General features: G+C 41.2%; 1 protein-coding gene across 1 annotated transcript in view; it reads left to right on the forward strand.

The window, feature by feature from the left end:
• The window catches only part of LOC145989942 (uncharacterized), a 442,396-nt gene that overhangs the window by 169,174 nt on the left and 249,624 nt on the right, over window positions 1-23,598 (forward strand). The window contains exon 4 of the mRNA XM_083125475.1: window positions 21,415-21,504. The gene's annotated coding sequence lies outside the window, so the exon portion shown is untranslated. The remainder of the gene's footprint in view (window positions 1-21,414; window positions 21,505-23,598) is intronic.

A 23,598-nucleotide genomic window follows, 5' to 3' on the forward strand; every position in this document is an offset into this window, starting at 1 on the left:
CTGAGTTGGGCAACTTTAATTCTGGCCACCCGGTATAATACGTCCCAGACCCGATCTCCTGTATACGCGGTTGCATAACCTGGAAGGAAAATTTGCATCGTAGTGCGACTTTCTTTTCCAGAAGAGAAAGAATGGCGATGAAACAACAGCCCTTGAAGATAGGAGAAAGGGGATAAGCGAGAAAGAAAGTAGGAACCTGAACTGGAGAGGCCTTTCTCCCCAGGGCCACCCTTGAAAAGGGAGGAGGGGTGTAGGTTGCGTGACACGGGAGGCTGAGATTGAATTTTTTTTCCCCTTTCTGGTTTCGAGAGAATGAGAAGGACCAAGCCAGTGCTTCAACATTACCATACCTGTATCGATTGAGTTCCCTGGACTGCGTGTATCTCGTGTGTTGTGAAATAAGATGGTACGCGCCTGGATGCATCCACCTGCATATTTTTTGTCCGAAGAAAACGGAGATGGTTTATCATGGTAAATTCTTGCGTGCAAGTTGGATCTATACTTACGGCCTTGGTCGCATGGAAGGTTTAAAAGGTCAAAACCAAAGGCGCACGCAGAAGGGGATAGAGGGGCACTTGCCCCCCCCCCCCTTAGATATTAGGAAATTGTAGTCTGAAAATATGGACAAGGAATGACATGAAATACAGAAAATTATGTGGTGTCTGTTTGATATCTGTGCGTCGTGAAAAAGTATGGAAAGACAAAGAAATGTCCATAAACAAAGTGACGTTTATGGGGTGGAAGCAAGTCGAATCCAGTTTCTATTTAAATAGTCTGAACTTGACAATTTTACTTTTATGATTTGTGAAATAGTAATAAAATTCGAAATGTGAGTTTTTATGACCGATGAGCAAGATATCAAATCTTACTCTTAGCTCCTCCCTCCTTCAATGCTCAAAGTGGAAATTCCTAGCTGGGGGATGCTTTGCCCAGTTTGAGGGAACATTGAGAAAATGCAGTGGGTGGGGGATATGTAAATATTTGTAGTTGTAGCAAGGTGAATTGATGTAAATCAAGGGTAACAGTTTCATACATCGGAGACACATTTCTTCAATTTTACAGAAGAAACTACTTACGGAAATGAGTTTCCCCAAGGTTTCCAACGTTCATCGAGGTATTTTCTTTCATCGTGGAATATATTTGACCTGGAAATGATATATTTTTCAAGAGAAATATCTCACCGACGCAAAATTTCCATTGCTTTCATTTGCTTGCCTTACGACAACCGGATGCTGCGTACGTTTGATGACGTAAGCCCCTGTCAGTGTTTCAACCCCCTTTTTTTCACTATGTTTCCTTAGCGTAACCAAACCTAACCTTACCTTATCGGAAATGGTTCGTGGGGCTATCCGTCAGCTACCCGGGCTATACGTCAGCTACCCGTGCATAATGTATAATTTCCACCAGTGACGAACACGATAGTAGGTATTTTTCGATGCAGAAGGCTGAAACACTGCATACCGACAACGTGAGTCAAGATGTGCCCGCCATATTGTGTGTTCCGGAAGCGAAGAAAGGAATAGAAAAAAGGCACTCAGAATGTGAAAAATTGTGTTTGTTTTCGTGTAAAAAGTATAATGGCACCTTGAACTATGTTCCGCAATACACAATTGGTAAGTACGAACCATGGGAAATACAAAATATCCGATTTTAATGTGTCTCCGATCTATGAAACTGTTACCAAATCAAGTAATTTTTTTTTTAAAAAAAATCACTGATTTGAATCTCTTTAAAGAAATAGTTTATAGAATAATGTACATAAGGATTTTGTAGATATATCAGAATCACTTTTGGTGAAAGTACATTACTCTCGTAATAATCTAATGGTGATTATTTGGCTCTAAGAAAGGAAATATAATATATGTACTGATGTGGTAGAGTTCATAGTTCATACGAAAGGAAATTCAATTTCTCTTGATTTCAAATTCAAGAATTTTTACAGGCTCTAGGAGAAACTTTTTTTTTTAAAAAAAAGTAAAACATTGATCATGATTTTCAGCTTAACGGTTTTAGTTATCACAAAACTGATAACATTTTTTTGTTCATTATTTCATGTTGTTTAAGTTTTGTCCGAAACTTTCTTTGATAAAAGTAGTTAGTCGTTTAAAAGATAAAGAGCCCCAAAACTGTTTCGGCCACCATTTTTCAATATGGCGACCCATAATAGGTTTGCGAAAATGGCGACAAGTTGATTTCTCTTTCTTCCCGCCATGACGTGAAATTCTAACGAGAGTTCTTTTTTTTATTTTAACAATTCCCACCGTACTGTGATGAAGAGAAACGATCCAATCAGATCTGAGTATTTTGTGCAGTTACACAAAAATCCACGCGGCTTCTCAAACAGAATCCACCCGAACGATAAATAAAAGACGCATCTTCCGAATCTTTTGTTTTCCATCCCGACTCCTCCTCTTCTTCTCTCCACCCCCACCCCCATCCCCTCTGGTCTCCATTTCTCTCGTTCGATTACTTCCCGGTTTCCCCGTCTCCTTTTGTGTCGCGGTAGCAGCGATGCTCTCGGTGTGAATCACTCGGACAGTTTCGTGGTTGGACCATCTGCGGCGGTTCCCGTCGACTGCCTGATCTTTTCCTCCTCGTCTGACGCTCTGAATCTTCTCTTTTTTTTCCCCCTGCACAGTAAATTCCTTGATGGATGAACAGATTTCCTTTTGACATAAATCCTCCCTGCTGGGTCGCTCTTTCTCTCTCTTTCTTTCTCTTTGAGGCCCCGCAATGAGGATTCACACAGAGATCCGCCGTCGTGATGACTAGGGCTGCGGGGAATCCCCCGAAACCTCGTCGCCAGGCGGTGTTGACAAACTGGATAAAAGTCCAACCAGGATTAGTGGAATTTTTTGCAGCGACTTCCTTAGTGCTGATCTTTACGTTGTAGAAGACACGATTTTTGAGGTTGACTTCTGTGATTTAGCGTCGCTTTTCTGTCACTTTCGGCTAATCGCGACGATGAGGATGATATGATGAAAATTAATGAAGGGGCACTCATAAAGAAGGCAGGGATTCTAACCTGGAACCAATAATATCGAGACAAGGCCGGGAACGAGACGCGCCTGTGTAAAAATGTCTTAATTAACTCCCTCGAGACTTGTAAACCGTAATACACAGGCAAACTAAAGTGCACATTCATTTGTTTTCTCCTCTCGCCTCCCCCTTCTCTCGTGCCTTTTGACACTGCTGCACAATTTGGCAACGCAGGAACACGCGAACAATGCAATCAGCTGATTGCATCTCCCACGCTCGCTTACGGTTGAAAATTCGACTACAGCGACACAGGGGCATTCTTGCTTTTGTCAAGCTGCATGATAATTCTCTGAATGTTAGGCATTTTTTATTAGAATGCAATGTTAATTGAACATTATCCATTGTCATTACACTTATTCTAACTTTACGCGTCTTCAGGCGAAGACATTTTTTTTTGGCCTCTGACAGAATGCTACAAAGCTAACCAACTACGGCGACCTATCTTTAATGCAATTACATTACTATTTCTATTTTCTGGTGAGAGGGGACCATATTTGCTTGAATTCTACAATGAGATGTTTTGGTTCCTTGTGAACGCTGCTTATTTGAGTTCCGTCCTTGGAAAACGAAAATTGATTTACCGTGTGGCATATTCAGGCATATCAAGCTGAAATTTTTGTTTATTCATAAGAAGGTCACATGTCTTGCTTTTAGTAATGGTAACTGTGAAAGTGTGCCGCGACGTTGCATACATTGAAGCTGTGCCGCGACGTTGCATACATTCAGAATCGAATTAATTTTCTTTCGAGGATCAAGCGAATAAATACGTTTCTGCGGCCGGAACGGTTCTCTCTCTCTCCCCCTCTCTTGTTTCTCTTCTCTGTGCCTCCACGTCTTCTCCCCCTTCTTAGAGAGGGGAAAGTACTGGTCGAGTTTCGATCTCGCCACCGAAGATCTCGGATTCAAATCCCGGCGTGGGCGTAAGTGTACGAGTCCCTTCATCCATTTCATTATAGCATTAGTCATCCACATAGTCGCGATTAGCCACCGTGTCATGCTACATATAGGGTGACTTTGTAACGTAATAGCAACTTTACGTATAACTTCTGAAAGCGTAACAAACTGAAGAAACTGTCAAATGTTAATTAATCAAAACTCTTGAGTCGAAAGGTTGCATCTTGAAATAATTATGTGGTGCCCCACTAAGAGAGGGCCGGCCCTTCGGAAAATTTCAGATTGTAAAGGGATCATTATTTCAGACAACTTTTGTACGGAATACTTTTCGGTTTGGTCAACAGTTTTCGAATGGGCGTACCAAAACCAAAACTAGTCAGTGGTTTGAAATAGGTCTTAACTTCGTGAAAGCATAATATTTCCAAAACTGAAAGTATATCTTGAAAATCTTTATCACATGAAAATACATGGGGCGGTGATGGCATTTTAAAAAATGTGGTGATCTATGAGGTGGAGACTGGAGGATACCTCTACATTTGTTTGTCCAGCGAAAAACTTTGTAAACATGTACTGTGTTTTGAACGTATGAATGTTTAGTACAAATATAAGGATCCATACAGCCTTAACTTCATCATTTAAAATAAGATATTAATGAATAATAAATTCCTAGCTAGTATTAATATGGAAGGGGAGGAAAGGAGACTGGAGCAAGGGTGCTGATCATACCACCTGTAGTTTGACAAGATCGAGAATTTGTGAAGCCACACTTCCAAACCCTCTATGTGTTCTCATAGCACGGCGCAATCCAGAGGACAGAACTTTTACCTTTTAAAATCAAAATTACTGAGACAGCTCCAAAATAAATCAGTCCTTCATGTTAGTGTGAATCCGAAAGTGTACATAGATCACATGAATTTCAAATTCAAGATTATTCGCTCTTGGGGATGGCAACACTGCTGCACGTTCTGCTCTGATGCGGGGGAAGTAACTGCAATATTCACAGTGGTGAAAAAAACCTCCGTTCGTTTCATTAGTCGCGTGAAATGCAGCGAAACAATTAATTAACGCGAACCGCTGTGAAATATTCAAAGCATCCTGGATTCCATATGGAATAATGCATCGATTTTCGGCTACGATTGAGTTACACGCGCGACGCTTTTCATTTGTCGGTAGACTTCTGTAAAGCAACCGCGAAAACGTGATGTATTAACTTTTGGCAGGTACAGGTGGCGCTACTGAAAGAGATCTCCCGGTGTCCTGCCGTTTCTCATTTGTTCGACCTGTCTATTTTATTTTTCATTAATCATTCGATTCTGCCTCTCAGATTTGTCTAGCTTGAGTTCAATTGTGATTGATTCTGTAATCTGTAGTGTAACATCGCACAGTGAATTGTCAGTGTCAGAAAATGATAGGCATGCACCAGCAGATGATTGTGAAACGAAAGATTCTATAATAGGATATATCATTTATGTATGAAAAAGTTAATATGTGCATCACTAGCACCACCAAGCGGATGGAGCGACAAGTTTATGAGTACAGTCTTGAATGTATGATAATAATCATTGCATATATTGCTAAAAGCTATTAATTCCACAGGGCCGCATGGGTTCTGTTGTTTTTATAATTTTGGGTGTTTTACATGCATTTGAACTTGCTGATGCTGAAACTGGCATTAGTTTTCTCACATCACGCAAGAATTTTTTACAATTCACGATTTTTATATGTGGGTTGTAGTATGCACGTTTCAGTGCAATTGAAGTGATTGTCGCTAGATGTCACTGGTACGTTTCAAAATTATTTAACAAGTAATAAAGACAAACAAGCTTTAAATACAGAGAAGTTTTGTTTTATTTAAATTAATTAATATGTTTCTTGCCTAAACGCTGAAAATAATACTATGTAAAACATTGATATATCATTTGAAATTAATTTTATATGTAACTCTCAAAAGTCCTAAATTGCATGGTGTGGCCATGGCATCTCGTGCTTGTCTGAATAGCCCAGATATGTTTTGCTACATCTGCGGTGAATTCGTTCCCCGGGTACAGAGACAGGAAATTACAGATTTTGTAAGAAGAGCATATTACGCATACTTTAAAATGAAACTAGGAGATCAAGATAAATCGTGGGCCCCACACAAGGTATGTAGATCATGTGTGGAATCTTTACGAAACTGGAGGACGGGAAAGCGGCCATCTATGCCATTTGCAATACCTATAGTGTGGAGGGAGCCTCAGGATCACAGCAATGATTGTTACTTCTGTTCCTGTGAAATTGTAGGTCGAAATATTAGAAACAAGAAGAGTGTAGTGTATCCTAATATTCCCTCTGCAATGAGACCTGTGTTGCACGGTCCAGACTTGCATGTACCGACACCTCCATCAAGTCTTGAGTGTATAAGTGACCCTGCTTCACTAAGTGATTCAGTGGAAGGAAGTGAAATGGAAGATGACATTTATGACACCCCTCACGGATCTCGTGACCCTATACCGTTCACTCAAAGCGAACTCAATGATTTAATTAGAGACCTAAATTTATCTAAAGAATCAGCTGAGCTTCTTGGTTCCAGACTTAACGAAACTAACTTGCTGGCTCGTGGAACAACATTTTCCTGGTACAGACACCGAGAAAAAGAGTTTGTGCCTTATTTCTCGAAACAAGATTCTCTCGTGTTTTGTTGTGATGTGTCCGGTTTGCTGACTAAGTTAAATTTTCTTTGTCTTTGAACTGATTGGAGGGTATTCATTGACTCGAATAAAACAAGTTTAAAATTTGTTCTGTTACATAATAGAATATGTAATATTGCTCATTCTGTGTCACTAAAAGAAACCTACAGCAATATGCAACTTGTTCTTACTAAAATTAAATATGAGGACCATGGTTGGTTGGTGTGTGGTGATCTTAAAGTTTTGAGCATTTTACTTGTACTACAATGTGGATATACGAAAATGCCATGTTACATCTGTGAGTGGGATAGTAGGGCACGATATTACCACTGGGAAAGAAAAGAATGGCCAATACGGAAAACGTTGAACCCGGGTTCAAAGAACATTGTACAACAACATTTAGTCAGTCCTGAGAATGTTGTACTTCCTCCTCTTCATATCAAATTAGGGCTGACTAAACAATTTGTGAAGGCACTTAGCAAGGAAGGACAATGTTTCCAGTTCATATGCAACAAATTTCCATCCCTGTCGTACGGAAAAGTGAAAGAAGGTATTTTTGTTGGACCAGACATTAGGAAATTAATGAATGATAAAGACTTCGAGGAAACAATGACTGTAGCTGAAAGAGATGCTTGGAAAGCATTTAAGAGTGTACTGTTGAAATTCTTGGGGAACCACAAAAGTCCTGATTACAGAGAAGTTGTTGAGAATATGTTACTTAAATTTCAAGAGCTGGGTTGCAACATGAATCTCAAATTACATTTTTACATTCACACCTTGATAACTTTCCACAAAATCTCGGTGAATTAAGTGAGGAACAAGGCGAACGGTTCCATCAGGACATGAGGGATATGGAGAAAAGGTATCAAGGACATTGGAGTGTTAGCATGATGGCTGACTACTGTTGGGCATTGTACAGAGAAACTCCAGAATCACAAGAAAGTTAGAAAAGCTTACAGAACTGAAAAATATGTATTGTGTAATGATTTTCTTGTGTGTATATTATATACTGCTATATGTCGTTTTCTATATTATATGGGTCCTTTGTGTCCGTCTATATTCATTTTAAAATAAACATGTCGATGCGTTTAGTGTGATAAGCTACTTATTCTGATTGAAGAAAAGAAACATTATAATAAAACAGTATGCAATATTGGACAAAGCCCAAATTTTGAAATTTCATTTGTAAGAAAACCTTGCGTGATAGAGAAAAACGAATTTCATATTCGTGATCAGCATGGCACAAATAATAAAGTTCACCTATTAAACAAAAAAACAAATTAAATGTTCTTGATGATATCTTCCGTACCGAATTTCATAAGCATATACTGCGCTCGCTTATTTCTAAGGTAGCGTCATCCCGTCAACCAATGACTGCGGCCATTTATTTACTCTCCTGAATCCCCCAATTTGATCTCGAATATTTCAAATATACTCAGAAACCTCTTGGTCAAATAAATTTTCCACTTGGTTTTATCCAGCGATTTCACTCTTTTGTTTCGTATCTTGAAATATTTTTCAGTTTATGCATCTGAGGAACTCTTCAATTTAAATATTCTTGTCGGTCCGATGACTAGGTGTCTATTTAACTTGTAGCTTAATGTGGAGTTGCTTGAACATTGAATTTATAAGGGACGTTGAAGACTACTAATCGTGGTCTTTGTCACTTTGTCATAAGCATTAAAGAGATGTTCAGACAACCTAAGTTGAGGAGAGAAATACCAAGAGTGGAATAACTTACCTTTGTAGAGTTAGTAAAGCACTCTGAAGAGTGCTAGTCATAGAAAATGCGTGATTGTGCAAAAGTACATACATAATTTTGAAGTGAGTTTGAAAGGAAATTGGAGCAGAAGTACAATGTCAAAAGTTCTATTCCATTTTTGGGTTGAACGCATTTCGAACATTTTGGACCCGTGTTCTAGAGATTGACGTAATAACCTCTAAAGGCTATAGTTCGTGTGTTTGAGTTGGTAATGATCTCTTGTTAATTTAATCCGTTCCTCCACCATTGTCATCGCTACAACATGAAACTCTCAAGTGTGCCAACAAGAATAAAGTTGCTAAAAAATGATCGAAAAACGAATTACATTAATCTTGTTCGAATGGGGTTTATTTTCCGCGAAGCCATCTCATCTCGGCAATCTCAGCTGGCAAGGTAACACCAAATAAACTTTGATCCTTTCAACTTTAACGTTTTCGAACAAGCTAAAGTTGGAAGGATTAGGGAAAACGTGATGTCGCCAATGCCAGCGCAGGGGTTGCCGAACACCGACTTGACCAACAGTTTACGTGTAAAATACCCTGTCAAGACTAATGTGCTTGCCTACGTTGTGAACTTACGTTCTTAAAAATCAAATACAACTGGTGAAAATTAAAAAGTAAAATTTTTACATTGTAAGAAATGTTAATATTTATTAAACTAATTAAGTCTTTCTGATTAATCGATATTTTTTGTGAGTGTAAACTATTGATTGAAATATCTTTGACCCAATCTCCATCTGTGGAGCTTTTCTGCAGATGTTCTAATGCCACACTCGCAGTGCTGTCCTGAACAATCTCAGTTCTTTTCATTTTCCCCGTATCAAATTTCACGGGCAGTGCATCGGTCAACAGTCGCGTCCGCTTCAATTTAGGAAGTTACGACACCCTCAACACCCTAGAACTGAAGCTCGTCATTCCGTCATACCCTCTGCGCATCGTTTACTGCGGGCAATTCAACACCTCCCCCATGTCATTTCGCGACATCACTGTCCGCCGTCCGCTGCCCCTGTGAAAATTTGAACAGGCGTCAGGTTGTGAGGAGAGGTCCCTGAGTTATTAACTTAATTAGGGAACGCGCTGGGAGGGTTCGGGGGAGGGGGACAGTCCACCCTTCCGTCCCACCTGCCACAGGTGGCGTTAGGCTGTGAAGTTGCCACGTACAACTGCTCTCGGGTTGGGCAGGGGCGGGGGAGGCTAGAGTTCAGCCAGCGACAGAGGGCGCCAAAGCGCTGTTGGTGGTATCCTGGCAAGAGCTGCAACCGGATCTACTCTGGCGAACGTTGTGTCTGCATGAGCAGCAGTTATTGAAAGTTCAACGCGAGAGTTGATTTAATCTGAGTATAGATGGCAAGAAAATCGTGGTGGGTATTATTTGTTCTTTGTTTTTGTATTCTGTGCTTCTCTTATTCTTTATTTACCTTTGAAATTACAGTTATTTAGTGTTTACATGATTACATAAACACAATCAACAACGCTGTTCGGTTTTGAGGATTTCGGATAGAATATCAATACACCCGCATATTTAGCTTATTGGTATTAAATTAAATTTGGTTTTAGTTAATTTAGTGATTGTTCAGTTTATCGTAACGACCGCTGTAAATGTTAACACATGCTTTTTCTTTCTCCACTTCCTTATATTTCACGTCGCTTTTTTGCCACATCAAGTTAATCATGACAATGAATGATTAGGTGAGAGAACAAAAGCGTTAAGATATTACCGATAGTCCTGACCCCAAACAAATCTGGAGACCATGGAGGCTAGAACGTGATCGAACACTCGACTACAGGGCGTGGCAATGAATCGGGCAGTTTTGCAACACTGGATATAGCTAGTTTTTGCGTCATAGGTAACACGTGACTGCCGCCATCTTTACCATTTAGTTATGATGTAGTCATAGAACGGGGCCCATAAGGCACAACCACGGGTGGGGGGAAGGGAGTTATACAATTGGGCCCAGACTATTCTTTGTTTTCGGCCCTGCCACATTATTATTATTATCATTATTATCAACAGTATTGTTATAGTCCACGCGTCTACTTCGTTAACGTCGAAGAAATGAAGAAAGCCGCCGCCACGAACGTGGGTGGGGTTAATTAGCAGGCGAGTTGTTTTCGTCAAATCACACTCAACCTTCAGCCAATGGGCGCATCTCTGCTCGTCTACTCCACGTGGAGTCTCAGTCACATGACTGCGGATACGCTGTTGCCGTACTTTGCAACTTCGATGTGGAGACCGTGGGAAGGTACTTGTACGCGGAGGGAGAAGGTGGTGTAGAGTAGATGTGTGGCAACACTGTGCGTTGAATGTGATTGTTGCAGCTGGTGGGCGCGCTCCGTGGACTCCAAAGCCAGCCGGTCGTTAACGTAGCTAGCGCGTCGACTATATCATGATACTTCAACAAAAAAAAAACAAAAAAAAACAAGGGTGTTTACTTCAACCGTCAATATCTGTCAACTTGACTTTCAATTGTTGACATTCAAAGTGCTCACATTCGTTTCTTCAAGAAACAATTGTTTATATTCGAGCACTGAAAATAGGTTTATGATGTAAGAAGTTTGGAAATAAACTCTTTCATGAAATAAGCAAGTTAGAGAGCACTTTACACGTTTTATTTTGTACAATATTAAGGAATTTTAAAGGTCGGTGGTCTTCGTCACTTCTACCCTACGTCTCATTTCTGTCGGCCCCTAGGCTATAGCTTAGGATAGCCTAGTGGCAAATACCCCTCTGGGTACAACGCGCTTTCGCTGTAAAAGCGTATTACAAAAACAGCAATGGAGATATTCCTTGGCACACCAGTTCACCGGATCTGTCGGCATATGATTAGGTATTTTCTTTTGGGGGTAATTACAAGGAAAAGTCTTCCAACCAATCCCCACGCACCCTCTGGAAAGAGATGGCTCAAATTCCTACCCAAAGACTGATAGAGTGTGTGCAACGAAATGGAGGTCATCGTAGTTATGTTTATTTTCAAAGAAATCAAGACATAAAGACTATATTTGCATTTTCTTTCGGTATTTCTTCTGCAATTAATAAAGTAGTTCATTTTACCTTAATTTTGTACGTTTTGTTATGTATTACTCGTATTATTATTTTGTGTTGAGTGTGGAGAATTCACTTCTGCACCCTGTAGTTCGTATTCCAAGGAAGCTTATTTGTTATCTTGACACGTAACACACATCACGTATAGCTTGTAGAAAGCTCAAGTAAAAAAACAAACAAATGAACTCTCTCCGCATGAAGAGGTACCCAAATTTTGTTCGGTGGGCTTAAGAGTGTATGTTTTATGTGGAGGTGCACTTTTGCTTTGATGGCCATCTATTTCTCCTTCTTCCTCTCTGTTCTCCTTCTTTCATTCTCTTTCCTCTGTCTTTGTGTATTTCTATCTCTTGCCCTTCTGTCCTCTCTATTTCTTTGTTTCTCTATTCATTTCTATCTATCATCATCTGTTTTCCATCACTTTTGTTCAGTTTATCTTTTTACCCTCATTCTTTCTACCTTTTACTCAAAATTCCCAACTCTCTCTCCCGCTTCTGTCTACTCTCTCGCTCGACCCATTTGTCTTTCTGTCTTTTGATATCTCTTTCCTATTCTCTATTCTACATCTTTCTCTTTTTCTGTCTTTTATTTATTTCTTCTCTGTCTCTCTGTCTCTCTTTCTCTGTCTTCCTCTTTTACATCCTCTCTCTCTCTTTTCTGTATCTCTCTTCTTCTAGCACTCTCTCCCTTTACATCTTCTTCTCTCTCTCTCTCTGTATATGTGTGTGTTTGTTTCTTTCTCACTTCCCCATTCTATCTCTCGTTTATATATCTTTATCTTTTCTTATCTCCATCTCTTTCCGCTCTCTTTTTCTATCTCATTTTGTAGATCTCTCTCGCTCTCTTTACAGATCTTTCTCTCTCATTGTCGCCGGCCTCCGTGGCGGAGTGGTTAACGCATCGCGGGTGTTTGAGAATGTCCATTCATCAATTTCATCACTCATCCCCACCTTCGCGATTACCCAAAAGTGCCAAAAGAGCGAAATAAAATAAATCAACTTTGTCTTTCTCTCAAGTCATTCTTCTCTCTCTTCTATTTCTTTCCCTATATATATATATATATATATATATATATATATATATATATAATATTCTGTCTCTCCCTTTTTCTCTTGCAAACTATATGAGTGGGACCGAGCGTATTGACACACCTTCACGTTTCCTGAGGGTGAGGGTGGCGCTGCACAAGTGGGTGCCTATAAGGTTAATCGTGCATCTCGTCCACACGCGGAGAGAAGATTTCACAGCATCCTTTCGCCATCTCCCGAGAGCGGAGACCTTTAATTGATCGCGGCGTGTTACGGTGACCGCAACTAAACTCGGCAATTCCCCGTCCGGTCGCCAAACCCATTACAGCAGCACGCGGGGCGACCACAGCTGCCTTCGAAGCAGCGGAGTACCTCAGGGGTCCTGGCCGCTGGGGATTAGATCTTGAAACATGGTAACAGCCACACGCGTGGAAGTACAATGGCGCCCGGTCGTTGTGCATGTACCTCCAATATTAGAACTTTTATTTGTTAAACAGATATCAAAATGTATAGATAGGACAGGTGTCACTTAGATATTGATAACCATTTCGCGTACGCGGATAACCGGGGGTTACTGAAATCGTAGGTTAGCTCCTCTTCATTTTTATCCGATCATCGTCGCGAATAGATTTCTTCTCTCTCTCTCTCACTCTCTCTTTCTCTCTTTCTTTCTCTCTCTTTCTCTCTCTGTCTGTCGATTCTTATGTCTACAACTCTCTCTCTCTCTCTCTCTCTCTCTGTGTGTGTCTGTCGATTCTTATGTCTACAACTCTCTCTCTCTCTCTCTCTCTCTCTCTCTCTCTCTCTCTGTCAGTCGATTCTTAGGTCTACAACTCTCTCTCTCTCTCTCTCTCTCTCTCTCTCTCTCTCTGTCAGTCGATTCTTAGGTCTACAACTCTCTCTCTCTCTCTCTCTCTCTCTCTCTCTCTCTCTCTCTCTCTCTCTCTCTCTCTCTCTCTCTCTCTCTCTCTCTCTCTGTCTGTCGATTCTTATGTCTACAACTCTCTCTTTCTTTCTCTGTCTGTGGATTCTTATGTCTACAACTCTTTCTCTCTTTCTGCCTGTCGATTCTTATGTCTACAACTCTCTCTCTCTTTCTGCCTGTCGATTCTTATGTCTGCAACTCTTTTTCTCTTTGTCTGTCGATTCTTATGTCTGCAACTATTTTTCTCCCTGTCTGTCGATTGTTATGTCTACAACTCTCTCTCTCTCTCTCTCTCTCTCTCTCTCTCTCTCTCTCTCTCTCTCTGTGGATTCTTATGTCTACAACTCTCTCTCTGTCTGTCGATTCTTATGTCTACAACTCTCTCTCTGTCTGTCTGTCTGTCGATTCTAATGTCTACAACTCTCTCTCTCTCTCTGTCTGTCTGTCGATTCTTATGTCTACAACTCTCTCTCTCTGTCTGTCTGTCGATTCTTATGTCTACAACTCTCTCTCTGTCTGTCGATTCTTATGTCTACAACTCTCTCTTTCTCTCTCTGTCTGTGGATTCTTCTGTCTACAACTAACTCTCTCTTTCTGTCTGTGGATTCTTATGTCTACAACTCTCTCTCTCTCTCTCTGTCGATTCTTATATCTACAACTCTCTCTCTCTGTCTGTCGATTCTTATGTCTACAACTCTCTCTCTCTCTCTGTCTGTCGATTCTTATGTCTACAACTCTCTCTCTGTCTGTCGATTCTTATGTCTACAACTCTCTCTTTCTCTCTCTGTCTGTGGATTCTTATGTCTACAACTAACTCTCTCTCTCTGTCTGTGGATTCTTATGTCTACAACTCTCTCTGTCGATTCGTATGTCTACAACTCTCTCTCTCTCTCTGCATGTCGATTCTTATGTCTACAACTCTCTCTCTCTCTCTCTCTCACTGTCTGTCGATTCTTATGTCTACAACTCTCTCTCTATGTCTGTCGATTCTTATGTCTACAACTCTCTCTCTGTCTGTCGACTCTTATGTCTACAACTCTCTCTGTCTGGATTCTTATGTCTACAACTCTCTCTCTCTTTGTCTGTCGATTCTTATGTCTACAACTCTCTCTCTCTCTCTCTGTCTGCGGATTCTTATGTCTACAACTCTCTCTCTCTCTCTCTCTCTCTCTCTCTCTCTCTCTCTCTCTGTCTGTGGATTCTTATGTCTACAACTCTTTCTCTGTCTGTGGATTCTTATGTCTACAACTCTCTCTCTCTCTCTCTCTGTCTGTGGATTCTTATGTCTACAACTCTCTCTCTCTGTCTGTGGATTCTTATGTCTACAACTCTCCCTATATCTGTCGATTCTTATGTCTACACCTCTCTCTCTCTCTGTCTGTAAATTCTTATGTCTACAACTCTCTCTCCCTCTCTCTTTGTCTGTCGATTCTTATGTCTACAACTCTCTCTCTCTCTGTCTGTCGATTCTTATGTCTACAACTCTCTCTCTCTGTGGATTCTTATGTCTACAACTCTCACTCTCTGTCTGTGGATTCTTATGTCTACAACTCTCTCTCCCTCTCTCTTTGTCTGTCGATTCTTATGTCTACAACTCTCTCTCTCTGTCTGTCGATTCTTATGTCTACAACTCTCTCTCTCTGTCTGTCGATTCTTATGTCTACAACTCTCTCTCTCTATGTCTGTGGATTCTTATGTCTACAACTCTCTCTCTCTCTCTCTGTGGATTCTTATGTCTACAACTCTCTCTCTCTCTGTCTGTCGATTCTTATGTCTACAACTCTCTCTCTCTGTCTGTGGATTCTTATGTCTACAACTCTCTCTCTCTCTGTCTGTGGATTCTTATGTCTACAACTCTCTCTCTCTCTCTCTCTGTGGATTCTTATGTCTACAACTCTCTCTCTCTCTGTCTGTCGATTCTTATGTCTACAACTCTCTCTCTCTGTCTGTCGATTCTTATGTCTACAACTCTCTCTCTCTGTCTGTGGATTCTTATGTCTACAACTCTCTCTCTCTCTCTCTCTCTGTGGATTCTTATGTCTACAACTCTCTCTCTTTGTCTGTCGATTCTTATGTCTACAACTCTCTCTCTCTCTCTGTGGATTCTTATGTCTACAACTCTCTCTCTCTGTCTGTGGATTCTTATGTCTACAACTCTCTCTCTCTGTCTGTGGATTCTTATGTCTGCAACTCTCTCTCTCTGTCTGTGGATTCTTATGTCTACAACTCTCTCTCTCTGTCTGTGGATTCTTATGTCTACAACTCTCTCTCTCTGTCTGTGGATTCTTATGTCTACAACTCTCTCTCTCTGTCTGTGGATTCTTATGTCTACAACTCTCTCTCTCTGTCTGTGGATTCTTATGTCTACAACTCTCTCTCTCTTTGTCTGTCGATTCTTATGTCTACAACTCTCTCTCTGTCTGTCGACTCTTATGTCTACAACTCTCTCTGTCTGTGGATTCTTATGTCTACAACTCTCTCTCTATGTCTGTCGATTCTTATGTCTACAACTCTCTCTCTGTCTGTCGACTCTTATGTCTACAACTCTCTCTGTCTGTGGATTCTTATGTCTACAACTCTCTCTCTATGTCTGTCGATTCTTATGTCTACAACTCTCTCTCTGTCTGTCGACTCTTATGTCTACAACTCTCTATGTCTGTGGATTCTTATGTCTACAACTCTCTCTCTCTCTCTGTCTGTGGATTCTTATGTCTACAACTAACTCTCTCTCTCTGTCTGTGGATTCTTATGTCTACATCTCGCCCGACCCTGTGGCCGAGTGGTTAGCACATCGCGCTGCGACGACAAGGGTCCCGGGTTCGAATCCCGGTCGGGCTTGGTTGTTTGTGAATGTCCATTCATCAATTTCATCATTTCATCACTCATCCCCATCTTCGCAAATTAGCCAAGAGGCACAAAACGCGAAGTAAAATAAACCAAATCAAATCTAATCAAATCAAAGCAAATTATGTCTACAGCTCTCTCTCTCTCTCTGTCTGTGGATTCTTATGTCTACAACTCTCTCTCTCTCTCTGTCGATTCTTATGTCTATACCCTGTCCAAGCTAACTGTGGAGCAAGGCCTCGCAGAGTAGCGTCAGAGAAGCGAGTGTAATCTAGTGGTAAGACTGAAACAGTACACGCTGCTCGAAGGCTGGTAACAACAGTCACTTTCATCCCCTCCACGCAATCCCGTTCCCTCTCACGTCTTCATTGGTGAAGCCGTCTCGCGTCACTACTTGCGCAGAGACTTGAATTCGTTTGCCTACTTTACAGTTAGCTGGGAAAGGGTATACATATTCAAACAACTTAAACAAATCATTCAAAGCTATCGTTCAGAGCTTTATCCTTCCACAGCTGGATCAGGATAGATGTCTGTGACAATGCTTATTCGAATTCCAGCCTGTTGCACATCTGCATACCTTGAAGGGTTCTTACCAAATGTGGATCTTCCCTTCCACGGTTGGAAACACTGCGATTGCTTGAGTGTAATTAGTACCCCCACACGGTTTCGTCTACAATTAAAGGGGAGACAAGTGAAAAAAAAAGTAAGCAGAGTGTATTAGATTAGCACTTGTCATGCTCCCTGCGCGTGATAGTGATTCAACTGTTTACCGTCAAATTACCCTGAGAATCTAATTTCGTCCGCAAGGTGGCAGCAGCAGCGGCGACCGAGCGCGTACAGACTCGCCTCCAAGTTGAAAGTCGTTGTTAGTATTCGTGTGTGCATTCACGTACCGGGCCACGAAAGAGAGGGGGGAATCACTAGGGAAGGGGGGGGAGGGCTTCACGGGGGATCCTTAAATCTCAGCAAAGTTCGCGCGAGTCTGTCCTTTCTTCTTTTTTCCACGTTGCATGAGGTTTTTTTTTGTTACTCGGGTCCTGCAAAAATTGAATTGCAAATTTCATTACCTAAAAAGGAGCCACGTTTTCATACAGCATTAATATAAAGCATTTGCATGTAGGCTTGGTGGAGTCGTATTCAGGGGCGGACCCTTGGGATTCAATTACGGGTGGGTAGGAAGGACGTGGTTTTTTATTGCAGGCTGGCCTTGCTTCCAAATGGCTAATGAACGAACCTCTCAGTTTCCGTCCAATCAGCGGTCGTGACTGCGCATGCGCGCCATTTTTGGAGAGATCTATATTGTTTACTAGACGCGCGATAACAAACATAGACTGGCCAAGGTTTAAATTCGAACAACGAGGAGGTAACAGAGTTATGTGTAAAAGGAAGTCGTCACGGCGTGTAGAAGAGTCCCCCCCCTCCTCCCAAGTAAGTGAAGCGAAATCGTTAAATTATGTGTGGAATGTTTTGTAATTTTCAAAGGGAAATCCTAGTTTAAACATGCACGGCACCCTTTTTTTTGTCCTAAAAATAATGACATAGTCGGTCTACATTAGTCAAGACCATTGTGCAAGTACGCTGGTAAGTAGGGGTGGCTACAGACACACACGTAGGCCAGAACTATTTTTGTGAAGAGGTCCGTCCCAAGTGTTCCACATGTAATAATAATAACATCACTGGTCGAAATCTTGAAAAAAAAAAAAAGAATCTGATGTTTTCAAACCAATAGGTGATTCTGGAAATGACATCAATTTTTCCCCCATCACGTTTGACAGTTTCACAATCAAAATTCTCATATTCGCCATTGCATTACGCCTATTACAGAAGGCAACAAAATAAATTCATGCGAGGGAAATTTTCATTGTTTCCAAATCAATAAGTGATTCTGGAAGTATTTTGAATGCTGATAACGGAAATGACATCCATTTCTTCCCATAACGTCAGGATTTTTCTCCACGTCACAAAGTTCAATCAACCTACCATATACCGTGCGTCCATTTCGATCTTCAGCCGAGAGATCGGGAGAAGCGTGGCGGGCGCGCTGACAGAGATGCCGACATTTGCGGTCTGTAATGCCCGCTCATTTTAAGGACATATGCAGACATGTATATAAATATTGCAAAAAACGAGCACTAACCTGTGTTATAACACGCAAAAGTTATTCTGTAATTCATCCAAGTTCTGCCCTTATATACACAAATAAATACGCTTTAGAAAAGATGTTAAGAGCCACAGATAATAAAACATGTTTATCATAGTTTTGAGTAACGTCCTCCTTAAGCTTATATCCTTGAAAGAGTTTTGTGACGATGGGGATTATTTGGAGGTTTCGAATGTGCAACACTGTATCAAGATTACGCTGCAAACGAAACCGTTAAAAGTCAATGGTTTTCGTGAGCTTCCTTGCAATCCGAAATCTCTGAGCTATAGCTCGACCACAAGGAAAAAAACCTTCCGTCCAAAGCGTTCGCGCAACTTCCCTGCCGTTATCGGTGTTCGGGGCAGTGTTGCCAGGTAAGATTTGAAAAATTCGGGAGATTGTTCCTTAGGAAACCAGAAGATCTGCTACAAAATCCGTTGATCTAATAGTAGCGGATGAAGGACGTTCTTGGGGGCGGAGGGGCGGCATAGTCGTGCGCACTGGGGGGGGGGGGGGGGGTGAAGGCGAGTGACGCGCATTGTTTACGGTGTAAACGTCACAGATACTTTTGTAACAATGGTGCTAAACACAGCACCCTGCGTTTGGCGAAAATATACCGAAGATCTCCATTTCAGGAGTGGACATGTTTCAAACAAAAGAAAGTAAACCGCCCGAGGGAACCGACCAACATCTTTCATCTCTTCCGCATTTTCCGGTTAGAGGGTGCGTGGAAAGACCCTCAAATTTGCCCTTTCTCAGCACCGACACAAGGGATTTGCGATGCCTCTATTATCGCGAGGAATTTTTATGACAGGAAATGGTAGAAAGTTGTGTTCAGAGATGAACCTAACGTGCCGCCTTTCGTTGTCGGCGATTTGCCACAATCTTTCAAGTCGAATGCTAACAATAACAAATCAGTTTGCCTTCTGCTGGTGTTCGGTGTACAGCTATCGATAGGGGTGGGCACGCGTCCTGCACCATAATGAGAAAATGCATTACGTATGTGAAATATATTTGGTAAATTAGACGGCATGTCTTCCTCAATAATTCAAGATAGCAACGCTTATGCTAGGGTGCCACCCATCCTAGATATATATATACACACACACCCACAAACACATACATGTATAACATAATTTGCCCACGCTAAGAAGTCAGTGTTTCTACCTCGTAAGGAAAGGACGTTTCACTGTGTTTGCGTCACTTCATCCATTTCATCAGTTTTTCATTCATCCATATTGTCGTACTTGCCCGTAGAGGCACAAAAGCGACGTAAAATAACTAAAATAGAAATAGAGTTTAGGGTGGGATAAAATACAGCCATCTAAAACAGTAATGTAGTACAAGTAATAAAATAATGTCCTAGTACAATTGAGTAGCGTTTGACATAATTTCACAGTTCAAACAGCACTTTTCACGGCTGAGTGGAGTTCCACTCCACATCTCCCCTTCATGTTGAAGTAAGATGAGCAGGAAACGTGTTTTTAAGTTGGCCGTTGGAGGTTCCATAGCAATAGTTTATTAAGGAATTCTCCCGAGAAATCAAAAGGCCTGGCAACGCTGACGTGAGCAGTGCGAATGTTGCTTCCCCCTGCTCTTTCTTGCACCCGCCGGCGCGATGTGCTTCTGCGCAGGTTTTTTTGCTTGTGGTTCCACTATAGAGGTTTTTTTTTCCTTCGCGACTAGATGAAAACAGAGCTGTGAATATAGTGGCGAGCAGATGTAAACCAAGAGCGTGATAATTTCGTAATGTGCGCAGGAGTGTTATTCTTGGTTACTTGCCGTTACTTGTTTGTGTTATTGCAGTGTGTATGTGTGTTGTGTCAGTGAGACGATTGGAATGCCAACCTCAAGGTTCACGTTAGAACAAAGAATTTTTATGTATGACACTTACGTGAAAAGAGACTCGTGTCGAGACGTGTGTAGGCAATTTGTACAGAAATTCCCAGGCGTTTCACCTGCACATAGAGATACGGTTAGACATCTTGTCCTTAAATTACGAGAAATTTGATCGTTAAATTTTAAAACACCTAAACAAAAACGACGGATTCTAACCGAAGCAAAACTCGATAAAATTGGTGCAGCGTTAGAACGTTCTCCAAACAAACCTCTACGCAGTGTTTCACAGGAGATAGACGTTTCAAAATCATCAGCACATACAGCCACTAAGCTACTAAAATTAAAACCGTACTCTTATAACACAAGTTAGTGCTCGTTTTGCAATATTTATATAAATGTCTGCATATGTCCATAAAAATAAGCGGGCATTACAGGCCGCAAATGTCGGGATCTCCGTCAGCGCCGCCCGCCACGCTTCTCCCGATCTCTCGGCTGAAGATCGAAATGGACGCACGGTATCATTGAGTATTGGACATTTTGTGAAGGAAATTTTGATATGGGCTTTCTAAAATAAAACTAACGTACAAAAAGTTCGTACAATTTTCATGTCAATGCGTCATGCGAGTATGGAAGATCGATAAATGCTTACAATTCTACATTAATTTATAGTTCAAAATTGGAGGTTTTGTACTGTAGAAAATCAATATTTTTTAACATCTTTACACAGCCATCTATTGGGAAAATAATGGAACTAAACATTTTATTGTTAAATTAAGGCAGCTAATATATTGCTGTTTTCTGAAAAAACTAGACGTGAGGGGTAAAAATTGCATTTTTGGAATCAGCTTGCTGAAATTATTCTGAAACAACAGTTATCTGCTAGACATGTCGACCACTGCAATTCTTATTGCAGTGGTTTTTAGTGAGCGTTTATCTGTGACAGTACCTATCAAAATATTGATCACAACTACTATAATTAATTTGTGATATTACAAACTTGCCACAGCAGCTGTAGCCAATGACACCCCCTAAATACTTACCAAGCCCCAGCTTTGCTTTGACAGTACCACAGATAAATGTAGAAGAACACCCAAGCCTGGATTCGAACCTGGAACCCCTCAACTTTTTTAAAAAAGTACTCGTTCGTGTCCCATCCTTTATATAAATAAGAGAGAATATCATGTAGAAAAAGTATGTAGCGCGCCCAATTTCTCACTGTTTTCTGTCTTCTTTTACAGAGTCCAGCCATCTGATGAGAACAGAATTCTTAAAAGTTTCTTCCTGCGAAGAACATAAAGGATGAATCAACAACCGAGGACATTAAAAAGGTAAGCCCTTCAGCTACAGTGTTTAATGGTCCACCTGTCTTTTCTATGCAGGGATGGTACAGAGGTTGCGAGAATCGAAGCGAGAACGATAGCAAAGCCTTCGAGACGAGAACGAGACAGACCTCTGTAAAATCGAGACTTCGAGTCTTCGGTATGATATTTGAGAGAGTTTCGTGCATGTATTTCAATATCGTCGGAATGGTCAGTGCTACTGAAAAAACAAACCATTGTACAAGAGAGTATGAATTTCTCCCCATGTTGCAAAGCGAAACTGTTTTCAAAGTTGATTATTAAGCTAGATACGATCTGTAAAAAATATCACAATAAGTATATTCAGAATCATAAACAACTTCATGGAAGTTTCAACTTTTCCCACTACAAACAAAATCTTCAACGTGTCCTCTCTTTGTTCATGTGTTTTTCTACGCCATCTGGAAGTTTGATATTCCCAAGAGAACAAGTAATATAATACTCCCATAAGCATAATGCTAAGTTTTCTCCCCCTCGTACAACATCCAGTGCAGAGACCCCCCCCCCTTTCTCCAGCTCGGGGGTGAGTCTTTCCAGAACTTCTTGTCTGGCTGGACACTGAAACTGTTCCTCGTGGCCTTAAACCAACTTTACTGTGCGACTTATTCAGAGATACCAAGCACATATCTACCTCATTTATATACGACTATATTTTAACAATCGAGAGAAGAGCTGACAATTACATACCAGGCATAGTACAGAGACAGACGATGTGATGCTCCATCTAGTCTCGAATTTAGAAACAAGACCTCTCATTCGCTCTCCCTCTTCCTCTCTTTTTCTCTCACCGTCTCTCCCCTCCACCCCATTTCTTACTCTCTTCCTCCTCCTTCTTCTTTCCTCCCTCACTCCTCTCTCTCTCTCTCTCTCTCTCTCTCTCTCTCTCTCTCTCTCTCCCCTTCCCACCTCACTCTTCTTTCTCTTCGTCTTTCTCCACTATTTGCTCATCTTCTCTCTCTCTCTCTTGCTCTTTCCTTCTCTCCTCCATCTTTCTCTCCCTCTTTCTCCATCTCTCCCTCGCTTTCTCCTTCCTCTCCTTCCCTCCAACTTCCACTTTCTCTCTTCCCCCCTCTCTGTTTTCTCTCCCTCTCTAACCTTTTGACATAAGCACCAGAAAAATCCTGGTCCAACATCAAACGTACATCATGCTCCACTTATCCAAAATTTACCAATGTTTAGAAATTCCCATTTGCAGTTGCCGTTGATTAGCAACCTGTCCAACAAATTTATGATCACCCTGTACCTGCACCCTGTATTGCTTGAGACGGTACTTGAGGATTTGCAAAGCCCAGGTGGAAGCCTTAGCAACGCCAGAGCTTTGTGTAACCAGCGGCAGATTTCGCCTCCATAATCAACATCGGCTGGTGTGCAGTGATCAAAATATAATCCCTCCCCTGCCGGACTGTCCGTTGCCCGGGTTCCCTTTAATTAAACACGTACGTTTCGGTAATCTCCCGACGTCACCTCTAGACATCACCCCCCCCCTCCCCTTTCCGACCCCTTCCCACAGTCGAGATGATGATTGCGTTTGGATGTTCCAGTTTTCACTGGAGAGATCTTTTCGGGATTTCATGTTCTTTAGAAAGAAATACAGGAGGATGGAATCACGATGTGTGGAGTTGGTGTGGTAGTTATTGTTCTGGGTTCAAGTCCTAAGACATGTGCTTGTTTTGGTCCGCATCTTTTCGATGTCTACCATCCAGCCTCGTCGCCGCGAACAACCTGGAGGCGTAAAGAAAAGGATTGCAGTTGAATTGAAAGTAGAATCTTTTAGAGAAGGAAATGCTTGAACTGGAACTAGTTTCATTTAGTAAGGAATGAACTGGAGCCAATCCTATTTATGACGGGAGGAACTTAAAATAGAAGTATTTCCTTTAGGAAAGAAAGGAACTTGATCGTGAATGAGTTCCTTTAAAAGGAACTTAAATTTGAACCAGTCCTTTTAGGAAAAATATAACATAAACATGAAATGAGTCCCTTTACGAAGGAAGAAATTCAACTGGATCTAGTCCACTTAGGAATGGAAGAACTTTGATTGGAACCAGTTCTTTTAGGAAAGGGGGA

The sequence above is a fragment of the Lepisma saccharinum genome, chromosome 7 (assembly GCF_977018435.1).
Source record: "Lepisma saccharinum chromosome 7, izLepSacc3.1, whole genome shotgun sequence".
Lineage (NCBI taxonomy): Eukaryota > Metazoa > Arthropoda > Insecta > Zygentoma > Lepismatidae > Lepisma > Lepisma saccharinum.